This window comes from Phacochoerus africanus, chromosome 1, assembly GCF_016906955.1.
Source record: "Phacochoerus africanus isolate WHEZ1 chromosome 1, ROS_Pafr_v1, whole genome shotgun sequence".
Lineage (NCBI taxonomy): Eukaryota > Metazoa > Chordata > Mammalia > Artiodactyla > Suidae > Phacochoerus > Phacochoerus africanus.
In genome coordinates, this window is record NC_062544.1 from 195,011,684 (window position 1) to 195,032,364 (window position 20,681).

A 20,681-nucleotide genomic window follows, 5' to 3' on the forward strand; every position below is an offset into this window, starting at 1 on the left:
TGCAAAATGGAGTAACAGATGGGCATAAGAAGGGAGAGAATATAATATATAAACTATATTTATATGTAAATATAAAAAGCTCTCTTTTACCTTGAAGATTATAATATTCTATGCCAATTTTAAAGCTATCATGCTGCATTCCATATATGTTAAAATAAGAGCCAAAGAAATAGCCATTAAATAGTTGCTGAGAGCAAAAGTGCTATAGTAAGTGCTCCTAGGAAAAAAATACAGGCAGCTTTAAGATGCTCCAATGGAAAAGGAAGTTGGCCAAGAAATTTTCAGACCATATTATCTCTGGCTAAAAACCCATGTCGTAGGAACATAGGAAATAGAATAATTGCTAAAATTTTCTCTTGCAGAGTTTCAAACAAGGGACATTCAAAAAGCTTCATTTCTTCTTAATTTGTAGTGAATAATCATTTAATAGTTGCAAAGATTAAATACTGCAGGATACTAACAAAAGCTTTTAACTAGTTTGAAAACTTAAATGAATACAACAGCATGAGACATTACTTAAAATTTGCCAGCTTCAAAGTCAATTACTAGAGATGGACAGAATACCTGTTTTACCATATTAATTTTTGAGAAATAATATTGAGGATAATAAGCATTACATGTTTATCGTTTTTTGTTTCTATCGAATTTTTTAATTATCCAATATTTTTCTGTTATATTTACATTGTAATTGTTTTATAATGACACAATTTTATATCATCTGAAGATCTCAATTTGTTTGAGCATTCATTTAGCAAGATTCACATTGTATCACCTAAAGGAAGGCTAATAACTTATGTTGAATCTTTTGTTCTGTAATTTAATGATATAATTCAGTCCCTTGAAAGGTAAATCATGTGTAAGTATTCTTTTAATGAAAACACATGCATGAGTTATTTTATCAGTAGAGTCAACAATTAAAATGGATAAAGTAACTGTAAAATTTTTCCACTAATGCTGCAACAAACTTCCACAAACTTGGCTTAAAAAACAAAAATGTATGGTAATTTGATAGATCATCAGTGTGACATGATCTCACTGAGGTAAAATCAAGGACTTCATTCCTTTCTGGAATAGCAAGAGAGAATTCATCACCTTGCTGTCCTAGCTTCTGGTGGCTGCCTATGTTCCCTGGCTCATTCCCTGCCTATGTTCCCTGCTGTTTTCAAAGCCAGCATTTTGGGGTCAAGTCTTCTCACATTGTATCACTCAGACTTTTTATTCTGCCTCCCTGTTCCACTTCTAAGGATCCTTGTGATTACACTGCATCCATCACCAAATTCCAAAGAATCTTACTTTTTCAAAGTCAACTGATTAGGAACATTAACCCTATCTACAACCTTAATTCTTTTTTGTCCTGGAAGGTAACATATTCACAAGTTCCATGAATTTGGACATGAATGTTTTTGCAGGGCAGTTATTCTGCTTTCCACAGTAACTCATATCATACCACTTCTACACTTTCAATGTGTACAAATCTGTAGGCATTAATTTTTTGTGTTATTACCATTTATTAATTTTTTTTTTCTTTTTATGGCTGCACCTGTGACAAATGGAAGTTCCCAGGCTAGGGGTCTAATCAGAACTACTGCCACCAGTCTACATCATAGCCACAGGAACTTGGCAAGATCCAAGACCTACAAGAGCTCATGGTAACACCAGATCCTTAAGCCCCTGAGAGAGACCAGGAATCAAACCCACGTACTGATGGATACTAGTCAGATTTTTAACCCACTGAGCCACAACGGGAACTCCCACCATTTATTAATTTATAACCCATTCCAATTTAATACAATGCAGCATAAAGGTACATTTGGTAATAAGTGTTGCATTTAATAATTCACCAAATATTTATTGTATTACTATTAAGCAGACTCTACTCTAGGTGCTGAGAATATAGCAGTGGAAATTAAGTTATAAACTTCTACTATGGAGCTTATATTCTAATAGGAGAGATAGACAATAACAAGGTAAAGAAGAAAATATACATAATATATTAAGAGAAGAGTAGAAACTCTTTCATATGTATGTGGATAATGGGGATGGGGGACATAAAGGATGCCATGAGTGCTTTTGACTGAGGAATCAGGAAACGCTGATAGAACTACCTAGACAATTGACAGCTGTATAGATCTCACTTCGGTTAAAATGGCAATGGATACAGTAACCTCGAATTGGGTGCCTCTTTAGTGCAGCGAAAGCAGGTAGAAAGCTGTCACTCTGAGAGCAATGATTTGTGATAGAACAGAAACATGGCCAGCCAGGCCAGCCTTTACATAGTACCTAGTCAATAAGTTCAGGTATCACAACAATCAGTGACACTCAAAGATGTGGCTCTCCAAATATATGTATTTCTAGAAGACCTATCACTATTTTACTCCTCACATTTCATTCCCCCACACTGGATTCTTCTTACCTGGAAGTAAAAAGCTTCACTCTGTATTCAAGCTTTAGCAGTAGAGGCCAATGAGGTGATATTTTTAGTTTAATCCTGATAGAAAAAGAGGATTCAAAATGACCTTGAGATTGTTGCTTTAAGCAACTACAAGAAAAGAGATTTGATGTATTGCTTTAGGAAAGATATTGAGAAGAACAGATTTGCGGAGAATTTTAGCAGTTCATGTTGGCTTGGAGATTCCTATCTGCCACAGAAAAAGAGACATAAAATATATGACTTAAGGCATCCAACCAAAATTTATTCAGGCAAGTGAAATTTCTGTTAGAAGTGGCAACTTTTTTTGCCACTGGTAATATCCATGAGGAAGGATTCTTTCTGAAGCAGAATTTGGTCTCTCTACAAACTTTTTCTGACTCTCTTTCAGCAGATGGAATTGACTTATTTCATTATTTTGGGAAAAAAAATTAGCTCCACTCTGTTTCCTTGGGTAAATATGGGAGTAGCATTTGGAAATCTTTTGATTTTTCTGAAAAATCAGATTCTTATAAAATAATATGAAATCTTCCAGTTTTCAAATGACATCTAATTAATTTAAAAAAAAATACTGTTCAGACTAAAAATATAATTACTGTATCCTGAACCAAGCCCTTTCATTGTCCACTATTTGTGACTTTTATCCTATACCTAAACTGAGACATCACAGTATAAATTATTGCTGACACAGCAGATGGTGCATTAAGCCAAATGAATTTAACTACCAACATGTCAGCAGTATGTTTTAGATTTTATTCACTAGGTGGAAGAAAGTACTTGTAGCATTTTATGAAGATATTATTTATTTTGACTCAATAACAGGCCAATTAAATTTATGCAGTTGGTATTTCCACTAATGAAAAATAAATTGTAGGAAAACCATATTGAATTTCTAGAGGCAGGAAATGGTATACCTGTTTATATACCATGCTCAACTAATCCACCCAAACAAAATGTAATAGTTGGAGATATTTATTTCCTCTGAAATTTGTTTTTCATATTTATATTCATGCTATGTTTCATTATAGAAAACTATGCAAAATAGTCGTGGCAGTGTATCTTGTAAAAATGTTTGCTTTATTCCCTTTTAAATTATTTCTTTCCAATGTATTATTGTTTAATAAAATGGAATAAAAAAGATACATCACTATAATCTCTGTATTCGAACAGCAATTTGTCAACTCTTGTTCCTAATATAAAATTAGCATGCAAATTATACCACATAAACTTGAGAAAAGTGTAAGTGGCAAATAATTTTTAATTGTTGATATGCTAATAAACATCCCATTATCTTCCATTATTATGAGTAGCTCTTACATAGTAAGACTCAGATGCCTTCCATTTAATTAAACTACACAAGCACTGTAGTGTCAGTAAATGTAGTATCTATAACTGTACTGATACTGATGGGTACACGTAGTAAACCTATGCAAGGCCTCCTCAGGAAATGGCTTGAGCTGGAATTGTGAGGATTAGATCATTTTGATTTGTGCTCACAGTTTTACCTTGTCTTTTAATTTGTTATTTGTTTAATTAAAAGTGCTTGAGGTAACACATGAAATCATAGGCACAAAGTAAAAGTAGAAAAACAAAACCAAATAAAAGATTGAGAATTAATGACAAGATAGTAAATGATATAAAACAACAACAACAAAAATATCTTAGGTATTTTTCTCATTTAAGAACCAGAAAAGTCCACATTAATATGGAAATATCAATTTTTCCAAAGCTTATGTTATTTCCTGGTATCATCAGCATGATTAATGGATACTCCCACCTTTGGAGGAGCTCATGGGCCTTACTAATTAGGACTTCTGATACAGAGCAAGAATATGCCATTTTGAAATTAAAAAAATAAAAATGTGCCTCAGTCATAGAGTGTGAGATTTTATTAGGGGTATTAGTAAATGCTTACTTACTTCTGCATTTGTCTTTCCACATATCTTCTTGTTAAAGGATGGTGAAATTCTGAGGCTAAAATCGGGATGTGGATTTGGGAGATAAGGGCCAAAGTGTCTACGTTCTCAGCAATGAGTTTATGTTATAGTTCTCAATCCTGGTTTCACCCTGAACCAATTATATAAGAATCAAATTTGACAACAACTTTTTTTTTTACAAGTCCCCAAGTAATTATGGTATGAAACCAGGATAGCCGGCCACTGCCTGAGGCTAGATAGGACACATACAGTCTAGCACAATTTACCAAGCATATTACTGCGTCACTACATAGAGGTTTAAAGCCAAAATACACACTTACAGGTGCTGACTGGAGCTCTGAAGGGAAGGCAAAAAGAACAGGGCTTTCATAGTGTCAGGCTTTTGACATAATTAACTAGCACAATATGCAGAGATCGTAAATAATGTCATATGAATGCAAATTTATTTTTTTTAACAAGAAACAGACGATGGAATGAAGTGATGAACATAAGAAATTTGTTGGGGAAGGGATGCAATGCCTATGAAAAACAAAAATAAACAGAATTGAATAGGGAAAGTTTTCAGATGATGATGTAGATCTGTCATCTGTGAAAGGAATGCAAAAAAAAAAAAAGTACAACTGGGCAGGAAGGCTTCTATACAGATCTTGACTGAATTTTGCTCAGTCTCGTTGGGAATAGTAAGGATTATCAAGTAAAGTTGCCCTGCATTAAGCTGAACAAGTCTGGTCCTATTCCCACTGTCATGCCCAGGTGGGGGTTGACCAGGAAAACCTTGGACCCACCAGGAAAATTGAGATGAATCCTGAAGTTTCTAAGAAGTGGAGTGATAGCTAACTACATTCTTTGCAGCTGCAAGGCCAAATTCTTTCTTAAAGGAAGATCGAAGTTCTGTGTCTCCAAGACTACCACAAAATGTATATAGCCCTTTGCCAATACTCTTAACTTCTCCTTTCAATTAGTATCCTTGGCTAAATCATTGGTGAGAAGTTACTATTTCCTGACAAAGACATTTAGCCACCAAATCTAGAGGAAGGGACAATGCTTGCAACTACCATATATCTCCACAGATTAAATACTGGCCCACATCCCTGACTCTTGGTTAATCATGAAGTTTTTTTTGTGGGGAGGACTTTCTATTTTATACAAACTTTTTGAACATCTCAAAGTAAAATGATCTACACTCAGTTAAGTCCTCAATTATCCAGCCAGTCTAGAGAATGCTGTTGTATAAATAAGAAAAAGTTGATATTTAGAATGAATACCTCATTCTTTCAACTGTTCTTTCAAATTATTTCTAGATTATACTATACATTCTCTGAATAACTAGAGTTTTAGTGATTTATCTTTTCTTCAGAAATATGCATTTTGACCATGTTAATTATTATACTATGCTACATTTATAGATTAATCTGAACATATACTTAATTTGCTGACAAATTTATATTACGATATACAAAAACGAATCTCAAAGCATTTTTTATTCTACTCATTCACTGACATGTATAATAGATTGACCTCTTCACATGGACAGCAAATCTTAAAAAGTAATTATTGAATACAAGGGTTAAGCAGTATTTTCATAAGTTATGCTATGTCCTCAAAAATTATATCTTTAAAGAAAATCAATGCTTTTTCACTTTTACATGACATTCAAAGGATGATTTAACGCAACCACCACTTTTATTCCCCAAAGTATATTCAATCATCTCTCTGTTTTAATCACATCAACCTCTTAAGAAACCATCACCTCTTGTGAAATTCCAGGATTGATTTTTTTTCTGACACAAAATAGTCTTTGACTTACTGCTATTTTTCTTTGCTGTAACAAGTAAATACAAGTTACTATGAGCAACATGGAAGGCAGTGCAAGAATGCCTAGTACCTTGGCAATTTAGAAGTAATATAGCCAATCTAAAAAGCTTATGTTCAGCATGCAAGCAAATAACTTTTAAGCAGAATTGTTTTTCAGGTAAAATAAGCCAAAACACCATTCAGGAAAGAATTTCCCCAAATTTGCAGTCAAAACAACTTTTGGAGCTTAAGTTTTAATTGAGGCCAGGAACTAGTATAATGTTAAATTTACCAAATGCATTGTTAGAACAAAAAATGTAAAAAAAGACAAATTTCATATCTCTTAGTTTAATGAAAATAAATTGTATTTCTAGGCATTTTTAAGTTAGAGAATAACTTCTGCCTACATTTTTTGGTAAAATGTTAGATTAGATCCTAATATAATTGTCAATACTGGTGAAACACTAAAAAGGAAGAAGAGGGGGAAAACTGTGTTTGAAATTCATTAATTTGGATTAATATTTTAATATTTATTCTTTCAACAAATATGTATCATTAGTCATTTATGACAGAAATTGTTATTTGAGATTGATACTACATTAAATAAAACAAAGCTCCTGCACTCCTGTACTATAGTATGTTAAGAGGGAACACAGTAAACAAACAAGGAGAAAGAATAAGACCAAACCAAGAGAAGCACTGTAAAGAAAAATAAAGCAGGAGTTCCCGTCGGGCGCAATGGTTAATGAATCCGACTAGGAACCATAATTTTGAAGGTTCGATCCCTGGCCTTGCTCAGTGGGTTAAGGATCCGGCGTTGCCATGAGCTGTGGTGTGGGTCACAGATGTGGCTCAGATCCCGTGTTGCTGTGGTTTTAGCGTAGGCCGGTGGCTACAGCTCCGATTAGAACCCTAGCCTGGGAACCTCCATATGCCACGGGTGCAGCTCTAGAAAAGGTGAAAAGACAAAAAAAAAAAGAAAAAGATAAAGTAAAATAAAGCAAAGTTAATAGGACAAAGTTAATAGCAGAGATGGATATTATTTTAGATAAATAAATGGTAACACTACTATGCCATTTCTCCCCATTCCACTTCAAAATAGCATAAAAAATAGAAGAAGCAGTGAAGGTAATCAGTCTGTAAGTCCCAAAGGATTCTTTTGGCTTTTTCTTATTCTTAAAAGAAACATTTGTTAATTTTTTCTAGTAGTAATAATAATAATAGAATATTAATAGGATCAAGAAAAGAAAAATGATGGTTATAGTATGACATTTTTATAAGTAATGTTGGTCTACTGTATTTTAAGATAAAGCAAAGGTATTTTATTAAGATATATAAAAATTTATATGTGAATCTATTCACAAACATATTGCTATTTATTTGAATGTTAATCATTTCTTTGATTTAAATATTTAATTGGTTATCAAATATAAATAGCTAAAATTAAAATTATTGGAGTCAGATTACACAGTGAGGGTGAATGTTGCAGAATCTTTATCTTGTGATTTTGTTAATTTTTATAGAAAGAAATATTTTAAGTTACTTTTAATTTTTATTAAAAATATACATATAAATAAATTCATAGACTAAAATGGTAGTTAGCTATATTTTTGCAAATTTAACACAGCTATGTAAATAGCTCCCACCGCCATCCTGATTTCAAACAGCTTAGATTAGTTTTTGTTTTTATTCCGATGTAAATGGAATCATAGAGTTTATATTCTTCGTGTCTGGCCTCTTTCATTCACCATTATATCTGTGAGATTTATGCATATTGCATGTAATTGAAAATTGCTCATTTTCATTACTATGTAATTCCAGTATATTTTATTTTTCCGCATTGGAATAACGTGGAAATTCAGTATTTTTTCTGTTTGCACTGTTCTGAATAATACTGCTATGAGCACTTCACTCCATATCTTTGGGTGAAGATATATGTATGCATTCCCTTGGGCATTTACACGGGAAAGGGATCGCTGGATCCCAGAGTCTGCATATGTTCAGTCTTCGTATATGTTAAGAAGGTTTATTTTGTTCATTTGTTTTTGTTTAATCTTTTCATCTTTTTAGGGCCACACTTGCGGCATATGGAGGTTTCCAGACTAGGGGTAGAACAGGAGTTGTATCCTACACCACAGCCACGGCCACACCAGATCTGAGCCACGCCTGTGACCTACACCACGGCTCATAGCAACAGCCAGATCCTTAACCCACTGAGCGAGGCCAGGGATTGAACCTGTGTCCTCAAGGATACTAGTCAGATTTGTTTCCCCTTAACCATGACAGGAACTCCCCGCAGGAGGTTTTCAGAGGAATTTACCTATACACACTACCATCAGCAGTGTACAGGTATTCCAACTGCTTTACATTCTTGCTAACACTGGGTAAGATTCTGTTTGGTTTTTGTTTTGTTTGCAGTTCAGCCATTCTGGTAAATATGGCGTATTCCGTTGTGGTCTTAATTTTCATTCCTGTGACAGCTACTGAAGTTGAGCATCTTCAAGTGTGTATTGGCCATTTGGCAATCATCTTTTAAAATATGTTTGTTCACATTTTTGACCATTCTTTCTATTGGCTTTTCTTTTTCTTAGTGATTTGTAGGAACCCTTCATACATTCTGAATATGATTCACATATTGCAAAGATATATTGCAAATATTTTTTTCCTATTTAGATTGCCTTCTCATCCTCCTAATGTCTTATTTTATTTTGATATGTCACAAAAAGTATAAACCATAAAAGTAAAAATGGGCAAACTAGAATTAATGAAAATTTTAAAATTCTGATTTTATAAAAACTCTTTTAAGAAAGCAAAAAAGAAAGCCACAGAAGGGGGAACAGAATTTTGTTGCATGGAGATGCCAATATACACCCATGAAAATGGTTAAGATTAAAAAGTAATCATACCAAATGTTGAAAAGCATCCAAAACAGCTATAAATTTCAAATATTTCTTTTTTTGTCTTTTTAGGGCTGCACCCATGGCATATGGAGGTTCCCAGGCTAGTGGTCAAATTGGAGCTGAAGCCACTGGCCTATGCCAAAGCCACAACCATAGCAACACAGGATCCAAGCCGTGACTGCAACCTACAACACAGCTCACGGCAATGCCAGATCCTTGACATAGTGGGTGAGGTCAGGCATTGAACCTTCATCCTCATGGATGCTAGTCAGATTTCTACTGAGCCATGATGGGAACTTCTTTTTTTTTTTTTTTTAACAACACAAGAAACATTTATTTAATATTAAATCACACCCCTTAGGACTCATCTATTTTTCCTTAGCAAAAAAATATATTATCATCAAGTTATCTACTTGAAAGTAATTTCATTTTTTTTCTAAGTAAGCCAAGGGAACCATTCAATCTGCATTTATTACACATTTCTGTATTTTTCTTCATTTTTTAAACATTATTAATTCTCCCTCAAAAATTTCTTTCTGGAATTTCTATTAATTAGGTATTGGGCTTTCTAGAGCTATTTTGGTCATTTTATTTATTATCTCTCAATACCTGAGGATTACTTCTCTTTTTTTATATAATTTTTTTATTTTCCCACTGTACAGCAAGGGGGTCAGGTTATCCTTACATGTATACATTACAATTACATTTTTCCCCCCACCCTTTCTTCTGTTGCAACATGAGTATCTAGACAAAGTTCTCAATGCTATTCAGCAGGATCTCCTTGTAAATCTATTCTAAGTTGTGTCTGATAAGCCCAAGCTCCCGATCCCTCCCACTCCCTCCCCCTCCCATCAGGTAGCCACAAGTCTCTTCTCCAAGTCCATGATTTTCTTTTCTGAGGAGATGTTCATTTGTGCTGGATATTAGATTCCAGTTATAAGTGATATCATCTGGTATTTGTCTTTGTCTTTCTGGCTCATTTCACTCAGTATGAGAGTCTCTAGTTCCATCCATGTTGCTGCAAATGGCATTATGTCATTCTTTTTTATGGCTGAGTAGTATTCCATTGTGTATATATACCACTTCTTCCGAATCCAATCATCTGTTGATGGACATTTGGGTTGTTTCCATGTCCTGGCTATTGTGAATAGTGCTGCACATGCGGGTGCACGTGTCTCTTTTAAGGGAACTTCTTAAATATTTCTAATATAAATGCAAAGTAGTATAGACACTTTGGAAAATAGCTTTGAATTTTTTATAAAGTTTGACATACATTTACTACGTGGACCACTAGTCTCACTCCTAGATGTTCTCCAAAAGAAGTGAAAAATCATTTTCACATAAAGACTTGTCTGCAAATATTCCTAGTAATTTTATTCATAATTGCCCCCAAATAGGAATCAACTCAGGGCTTCAGTTTCCCTTTTTAAGACATAGTGGATGAGCACCTGGGAGTAAGTAAGACCCATTGGGCTTCTGGTTCTTCCCTTTATCTTAGGCATTTCATTTCCATGCTTTTGATAAGAGCCTGGTTATCTCAAACTCCTTAGAATGTTTGAGAGAAAGATATTATTTCTTTCAGATGTTTTGAGCTTTGCTCTTTGGTTTACCATATACCATACTGCTTTAAAGCTTGGAAAATATTTTGAAAAGGCAACCAGTCATGAGTTTGAGGTGGAACTTGTTTCAGAAGTAGAACTAGTTTTCCCAAATAATGAAAGAGTATGGGAAATTTCAAGTCCAACTTTTGAAAGCCCTTGACAAACTATATAATCCAGACTTTAGCAAGTGTATGATAGGAAGAAATCTGGCCTTTTGGATCTCTTAAGGATCAAAAGTTTTTCATATTGTGCTCAGCAAGCAGAATCATTGCTAATTTCTCTTCCCTTGCAGTATCCCTCTGTATGGGCAAACCCAACCATCAGCCCAATTTGAATCTAGAAATGAGCATGGAAAAGGAAATGACTGGAATTTCTATTCATTTACTCCTCCAGTTCCATGGATCTCCAGTGCTTTTAAAAACATAACTTTTGTAATTAATCAGGCTTTTATGTTGTTGTAATGTGGACATGGTCTGTAGCATCTGTTATTGCTCCCTTACCTTCTATAAATGTTTATGTCAATATTCAGTTTTCCAAGAAATACTTTAATACAGTCTCCTTCTGAATTAAAACACAGATGTTTAAATCTCAATAATATATCAAATTGATAAATGGAGAAACAATCCTAAATTTTCCTAAATGTGTCAAATATTTAATATAAAAATTAATCTGATATTCTAATATTTATTTCTTTTTTTAATTTGTCATTCATTTGTTGTCTTAAATACTTTTACAGAATGCCACCCTATTATTTTTTGAAAATGCAGGTTGAAGCACAACACTTTCACTTTGGAAAAATTTTGCCTCTTTGTTTTAAAGAATAAAATTCTAATTCCTCTAATGGTTTGATTACTTTCTATGATTTTACCTTAATTTTTTCTAGGGGCTGTGTCTCACTGCATCTATCAACTCATCTGAATCACTGTCCATTCACATTTAACTTACTCTCTGAGTATACCCTGTTCCCACACACCTCTGACCTCTATTGTTTCTAAGTAGAACACAACAACTGACCTCTCCTCCCTGGCTATCAAAATCATACTTTTCTTTCATGGATAACTCACAGGACCCCCTCTCCCACTGAGGTTCCCCCTAATCAAAAATATACTCATCTTCTGTTACATTTCAATCATGTTTGTATCTCTTATTAGCACTTAGTTTTTCCTACCCTTTTTCTTTATACTCAGTGGTTTTTAGATCATTCCCATGTTAATGTATAATTCCTGAAAAGGAACCATACCTCAGTCATATATATATTTCTCATATACCACTTGTGGGCTTTGTACTAAAATAGTTCTGAGTGAATATGACCACTCATTTTTTAATTGCATAAATATGTTTTGTTTATAGAAAAGAGCTCAAATAGTTGGGATCCATGGCCTTAAAAGAGGCATTTCATCATCAACTTTCTAGCAAATTATCTTCTTTTAAAATATGACACAAATTATCCAATTTACAAAATAGAAACAGATCAAAGACAGGAAGAGCAGACTAGTGGTTTCCAGAGAGAAGAGGGGATGAAGTGGGTTGGATAGAGAGTTTGGGTTGGGAGATGCAAACTATGATGTTTGGAATGAATGGGCAATGGGATCCAACTGTACATCACAGGGAACTATGTCCAGTATCTTGGGGTAGAGCATGATGGAAGATGTTATAAGAAAAGGAATATGGGGAGTTCCCGTCGTGGCGCAGTGGTTAACGAATCCGACTAGGAACCATGAGGTTGCGGGTTCGGTCCCTGCCCTTGCTCAGTGGGTTAACGATCCGGCGTTGCCCTGAGCTGTGGTGTAGGTCGCAGATGCGGCTCGGATCCCGCGTTGCTGTGGCTCTGGCATAGGCTGGCGGCTACAGCTCTGATTAGACCCCTAGCCTGGGAACCTCCATATGCCGCAGGAGCAGCCCAAGAAATGGCAAAAAGACAAAAAAATAAAAAAATAATAAAATAAAATAAAATATTAAAAAAAAGAAAAGGAATATGTATCAATGTGTGGCAGGTTCACTATGCTGTATAGCAGAAAGTGACACAACACTAAATCAACTATACTCTAAAAAATAAAAACATAAATTTTAATTACTAAAACACACACTTTTCCTTTAAAAGTAAATTTTAATTATTATCTTTCTTAAAATCTTTTCCTGCTGCATCTTTTGAAATAAAGCATTTTGTATGGACCACAGTTTAACATAGGGATAATCTGAATGATATGTACATTTCAGTGTACTGAGATCAGATTTTCATATGAAAATTAAGTAAACATAAGCATTTCCCAACTTGCAAAATATTCTCATGTATGCCTTAATTTTATAAGTGATTTGTGGCAAACTTTATTCAGACCACTCAAATACAGAGCATGCATTGCTCAGTTTGGGCATCAATATTGTCCTCTAAGAGGAAAAATAAGAGCAGTTTTTGACTGTAAGAAAATTATAGTCTTTCCTATATTGTAAATATCAAAGACATCATAAGGCAGACAGAGAGTTGTAAAATATCTATCTTTCAACATCTGGACAATAAAGAGAAAAATGAGCATCATCAGGGGTATTAATGTGCACAGAAAACAAATGTTCAATAAAAATTATTAATTATGTCATTTCTCATTTTTCTTATTTATGCAGGTAATATATTTCAACCTTTTTTTTTTGTACCTTTAGAGATGAAAATATAAAAAAGCCTGATGAGGAAAGAGCCACACAGTAAATCAAGAACGCCTGAGCTTGGTTCTTCACCGCAGGAAGATTAAAGTAATCTCAACATTCTCTAGATTTCTTTAGGTTTAACAAGCCATGTTCTTTGCTAGTAAATGTTACTGGGGATAAGTAAATGCAGCTGACAGGGGGATTTGAGGAAAATTATCAACTTTTATTTGAGATATAAAATTGAAGATGTGAGTAGAAATAAATTTCTATATATTAAAAAAGTAGTTATTTATATAATAGACTTATAAATTTATACTCCTAAAAGAGGCTTGGAGGCAGACTAATACAAACTTGCATTTGAAGAATGAGAGAAAGCTGAGGTCCTGAAAGTGAAGAGATGGCCGCAGTTATAAAATATATGGTGTCAGATTAACTGCTTCTAAACAGAATTAGGACCCAATCTTTTGTCGACATTTCTGCGTAGCAATTTGTTTCCTTTTATTTTAATCTTAGATCAACTGTAATTTCTTTGTCTATAAACACTTTCGAAAGTAACAAAAATCAAAAAAAGATTTACTTTACAATTTCCAAGTAGTTTCATTTATTCTTTGTCATAATTCTAAATTCCCATAGTCTGTGAAATTAAATATGCTAAAAGACCAAAAAATTGAGTTTTTAAAAAGTACTATTCAATATTTCTATTTTATGGAAGAAGGCTAATTTGGTTTCAAAAATTTAGTTGTTTGGAAGTAGAACAAAGTTGGACTTGCTCAGTTCAGCCTGTCTTAGTAGCTTCATAGTTTCCTCTCTACCTGTCGTCTGCTGATCACCATCCTAGCAAGTGCTAATACCTTTGCCTTCCTGTTCCCCATGAGTGCCACTGAGGCCTCCCATTTCAGGTATTTTCCAGATGAAACTGACTCTTATTTAAGATCTTCTGTTTTCCATTCTCTATCTTCAACCAGCTAATAGAGATGAGCTATTTCACTGCTCTCTGCAAAGGGTAAAAAGAATTCTAGTCTATCCCACTCTCACCATTCCTCTCCAAGAACAACAGCTACTGACAGCATGTGGGGCTGCCATCAATAAAAAGCGTATCATTCCATTCACAGGGAAGGACTGCTTTACGCAAGATTCCCTGTTATTGCTGTCACTAACAGAGATTCTTAATGTAGAAAATTTTATACATTCTGACTTTGAGAGGCTGGTAATGATATTCCTGGTAAAAAATGCAGTAGACAACAGAATGACTTCAGCAGTTCACTTTCCACTCCGTAAGGACATATGCTTTTTTTGCAGATGTGTGGTCCTAGGAATATCCTCTTACTATGACATTGTATGATAGCTAGCCACTGCTTGTTTCCTGGCTTCTGGTAAATGGCAATGGGAACCAATGTTGGATTTTTCTCTGGAGGGCTAAGGTTTGGAAGAAGCAGTAGAAATAAAACAGGAGAGAAGTAATTCAGGTTGGGCATATTTAACTACTCATAATAAACTTAGTCAATATTAATGGCAGCATAATTGCCAGATCACTTCACATAATTATCCCTCCATACTCTGCACTAGGAAGTCTACATTTACAGACAGCCTAGTAAGAGCACTGGATCTGAAATTATATGAGATTTATCACAATTCCATTCCCAGGTCTACGATCTATATTTAACTTCCAAACATAATAGCTGTCCTTGTAATGACACATAATTTACCACTTACCCTATGATTATCTATGATTACCTAAAGTTCAATTACAATTACATATGTGTTGGTGTATATATATATATAACATATATATATGTATATATATATATATATATATAAAATACATAAAGTAGTTATATATGTCTATATATAAACTTTTAAATGTATAAAAATTTTTACATATAGAAGACTGTCTAGTTATATATATAACTAGACAGACATGCAATGTAATCCATTTATTCCTCTGGCTGTTCTAAACTTTATCACTGATCTAGTAAAGAAACAAACAAACAGAACCCTGGGCATCCAGACCCTAAAACACTTGGTTTCCTAGAGAATTGCCTTTATTGATCCAGGTTTGGTGTCAGGACATTTACCCTTTTAAGAGACATTATAAGTAAAGATACTATGAAATGTATTGTTATATCTTTTATGAATATATTAATTTCCTCATATTCCGCTGAGTCTTTTTTTAAAGGATACAGCAGAAATTCTTTATTCTTAGTGCCAAATCTTGTTGTATTTTTAAAAATAATTTGACTTTATTTTACCTTATTGGCCTTATGAACCTAATCACTGGTCATTCTTCTCAAGCTCACTAACAATATCTGCATCATACTTAATGACCATTTATAGCAAGTATAGCATTTTATTTTATTTTTATTTTTTGGCCATACCCACAGCACATGGAAGCTCCCAAGCCAGGTATCGAACGCTCACTACAGCAGTGACCTGAGCCACAGCGGTGACAATGCCAGATCCTTAACCTACTGTGCCACCAGGGAACCCCTTTATTTTATTTTTTACTAGCCTCATTCTTGAATTAATATCTTATTCTCAGTTTTAATTATTTTTTCTTAGTATTTTTCTATTTTTCTCATATTTAAGCTATCTGGCTATATGTCTGTACCCTGCAAAAAGGTCTAAAATATTTTCTGAATCAATTTGGAATATAAATAAGCAAATAGGTATATAGCTTTGCATCTATGAGTGATCTTGAGCAATCTTACTCATCTCTTTAGCCATAGTTTTACATGTAAGATTAGAATACTAGCTACCTCATAATTCTTAGAATTAAAATAATATAAAATCTGAAGTACCAAATGTAGTGCCTGGCATCTGATAAATGCTTAATGAAAGTTAATTATATCTGAAATTATATTTAGTTTTGAGTGCAACACTTCAAGAGATTCACTGACAAATAAGAGTGTAACTAAAAGAGAGCCGTGACTGATGGCAGTTTTGTGGGAGAAAGAATGGCATAGTGACATTATAGCAAGCTATCTTTTTTCACTGAAATATAAAAAAACTTGAAAATATATTCTGGTGTGTGTGTGTATGTGCACATGTGTGTGTGCATGTGTGCTCTTGAATATGTGTGAATAAGCAAAAATTACATTATGGAAGAATCCAAAACAAACTGCTGACTATGGGTACCTGTGAGAGGTGAGATAAGAAAGCAGAAAAGAATACATCACCTTTTCATTTATACATATACCTAAATAAAGAAAAAGTGTAGGGACCATTGGAAGTTTCTACAGTTTTTTCTATTTTCTATTTTTTCTTAAATAATTAAATTAATTACCAACATAGAATGGAGATTTGGAAATCAGTTTATAATAGGGGAAAAATTTAGGATGTTTAGCCTAAAGCAGAGATAAAGGATAAATTATGACTGCCTTCAAATATTTGAAGGGGTCTGAAATAAAGGATAATTTAGACTCATTTTGTAATGTTCCAACGAATGGAAAGTGGTCATTAAAAAAATACTGCTCTAATGAGAGCAAACAAATTTTGAATAAGCTGCCACTCAACGTTAGCTTTAAGAAAAGGTCGGATGTTCATCTTTCAAGGATGTCACATGCAAGTGAAAATTACTAAAAGCAAATTAGATTCTGAAATAGCATAATCACTGTTATTTTCTTTATATGATAAATGATATCTATCTGATTTGGTATATCAAAATTTGCTATGTGAACCAACAAACATTTCAGAATAAACAGCATATTTCAGATAATATAGTACACATTGGGGATAAGTATAGGTAAATAAGATATATCCAATACTTCAAAGAGCTCATGGTACAATTAGATATTCATAAATAAGAATTTTTATAATATGATTATTTTAGGACAGAAATATACACAAGGGATTATGGAAACAGAAAAGGGAATGACAAATTCAGAGTTAAATAGTGATTTCCTATTAGGTATTGATAATATTTGTTTTGAAGGGTCATTAGCTAATTTTTTTTCAACATAAATCTGTACATAAGTAACATCTGCAAACAGTTTAACACTGAATATAATCTGGACATAGTTTTACTTGTAAAAACAGATAAGAACAGATTACTGTAGCATCCCAAGGTATTCACCTAAGCCCAAGAGAAGTATAGAAATATTTAGGAATCAAAAAAAAAAATAAAGACCTTTAAATGAGGTGAAAGACTAGACTACAGGCTAATTGCAAAGTAGGCAATGATGCAATTTCATTTTGAAAGATATAAATTATGCAAGTGATTTCAACAGCAGGGGGGTTATTTGTCCTGACGTGAAGATGTTGCAAAGCTCATGAATTTCAAATCGGTAAATTAAGAACAAAGGTTTTACAGCTTAGTTAGAAGCAAATGAAAGACAAGTTATGCCAATAGAGGTCAATGCCATGCCTCACTCTCACCTCTAGGGATTGTTCATTCAGTGCCACTCTCTCCCCCTATTCCACCCAAGAGGAGGAAAAGTTCTGATGGATCAAGTCCAAGGACATAGATGACAGAGGTGACAGTGGTCTGAATTTTGAGATGATATTTAAAAATAGGGTGAAAACTCTAGCATCTGCCTGTGTGTTTTAGGTGCTGCCTATTATATTCCTTCTCCTGTTTTTGTTGTTGTTTCTGTTTTTGGTTTGGGAGGGGTGGTTTTTTGGGGCTTTTTTTGTTTTTTGGGGTTTTCTCTGTTGGTTTGCTTTCCTCTTTTTTCCCATGTAGCTAATGAAATAAGAGGGATCTGCTCTAGATCTAAGACAGTTAAACTCAATTTTTTGTGTTAATAGGCCATAAAATATCTCGGCAAGGAACACCAATGTGTTTACCTGTTTATTCCCAAGATGTTTTCCACAACATTCTCTATCCTAATATGTTTAAATTTCATTCACTCACAATGTGCCAAAAAAACTAAATAATTAGATTTGTCTTTATTTTTAATAGAACTAAAAATAGCAGGTAAAACAATCACACCTGCTGTTTTGGTCTGGTTTCTTCCAGCTGCTACACTATCAGTCCTACCGATCGAATCAGCTAGTTCAGGCTGTCAAAGAAAAGAAAAAAACACTGATCAAAAGAAGGTCAATCCAACTTCACATAGATGTCACCTATATTCCGCACTGTATGGCTCTCCGCATTTGCAATTTTTCTCACATTTCATTTCAGCAGATTCTGAACACCACAGCCAAATAGGTAGAACAAGAATGGTTCATCAAGGGACTCAATCACATGAGGAGAGCTGTATTTTAGACATTTACCAAATGGGCAAGCTCTGTAACAAACTCATATTTCTGAAACAACAGGAATTTGATAGAGATAAACAACCAGATAAATAGGCTTTTAAATCACAGAAAAGATGGTAAGTGACAAGTGAAACTGAAGGAGTTCTTTGTTTGAATTTAATTTCTCTACCATGCTATATTTTCCCTTAGTTAAAATCTTTTTGAAAATCACTAAAGTGTTCTTTTTGAGGAGAAATAAATGCAAATATATGCTTTTTAATTCATCATATTCTTATCTAGTTTAATTAAAAGATTGTTTTTTCAAATGTATGGTTCTATAATCCTCTCTTGTTTTATAAGCTTGACTTTAACAGATACCTTTAGAAAGGCTGTTATCACAAAAAGAAATGAAGGTATCATGTGTGTTATGCCCATAATTATTGAATAATTCATTTCAATCTGTGGGTTTTTCCCCTATGAAATGTTATGTATGGCTATATTGTTTGTTTTATCATCACAGCAGTACTTTTTATCAGTATATTGCATTTGACCAACTTTACTGAGTTTTACTGCTTGTAAATTCTGAGAACAATAAAAAATGCTTCTGAAGTATCAAATACTTTTAGCAGCAGTTTATCATTATTAGAGTAATTTGTGCTTCCAAATTTCAATATAATATTTTATGATCATAACAGCCAAAACTACTAGCAATGGCTTAAACCAAATAAATGGTAGAACAAGCATATACAGAGTCATCCTCCAAAGTCTTCTTGTTAGGTAGAATAGAATAGGGACTTAGAACCGAGTGATTCAAAACAGGTCATTTGTGTGTACATAAAACAGGAGGCCTGCAATCAAACAATGAGGACACAGGCAGATACCAGAAGCATGCTCTTGAGAGCACTTCCTTATAACCTTTTCTCCATGCAAATAAGGTATCCCTGCGCCGAACCAATCCGAGGATCACAACACAGCCCCCACACAGAGATCAAAACAAACATCAGCCCTTATACATGGTGTAGGGGGTGCTGGGACAGGAAATTAGTGGGCCTAGGATAAGAGACCAGTGGTCCCCAAATAGGTCCACAATATAGGGATATAAGGAAAGACCCAATTGCAGCCAGGGCCAGTCCCTACCCCAGAGTGACCCACTCTCTCAGAGTGTATAAATAAAACTTGCTGTACACTGCTACTTGAATCTTGATGGCAATCTAGGTGGCAATCCCTCAGAGTTCCTGTTGTGGCTCAGTGGTTAACGAATCCAACTAGGAACCATGAGGTTGTGGGTTCGATCCCTGGCCTTGCTCAGTGGGTTAAGGGTCCAGCATTGCTGTGAGCTGTGGTGTAGGTCTCAGACATGGCTCTCAGATCTCATGTTGCTGTGGCTGTGGTGTAGGCCGTCGGCTACAGCTCCAATTAGACCCCTAGCCTGGGAATTTCTATATACCACAGGTGCAGCCCTAGAAAATACCAAAAAAAAAAAAAAAAAAGGGTGGCAGTCCCTCCTTCCTAGAGTGAACAGATGCCTCTGTCCCTGCATGGTGAGACCACTGGGTCCATCCTGGCACTACTGCAGCACCTCCTGGCCTACACCTCCAAATCCTTGTTGTATGTAGACAAGAACCCAGGAAGATAATACAGAGGAAACTGACATTAGATCTTAGTTAAAACACTCTGTAAGATTCCCATCACTTTGACCTAACAATTTGACTTTCCAAATTTTTTGTTGTGACAAATTCTTTTCTCTGGCATATATGCTGGCTTCTTATTTGCTTTGTTTTTACTCCTCTCCTCTTCTCCCTTTATTTATAGACCGAAAATTCAATTCACTTCTAGAAAAATTTTTAAATCTATGTTTAAATCATTTACAAATAAAAGTTGAAGAAGACAAGGGTCTAAGTTAAATTTTCATAGGCTAATGTCTTAGAAAAATGCCATCTTAACTCACAAAGCCCACTGGTATGCCTTATTATGCTGCCAAAATTGGGGGCTTTCACGTTTTATTAAACATAACTGATTTTTATAAATGCAGTGAACTGAGGTGTCAGGATACCACAAGATGAAAATCAGCCAAAATTTGTTTTTCTTGCTTTCTTTTCCATCTAAACAGAATATCATTAAGCAACAGAGACATATGGTCAACTTCAATTTTCTTTTTGTGCTGCAAAGATTTCATTTCCTTAGAATTTGAAACCAATCAGGTTGG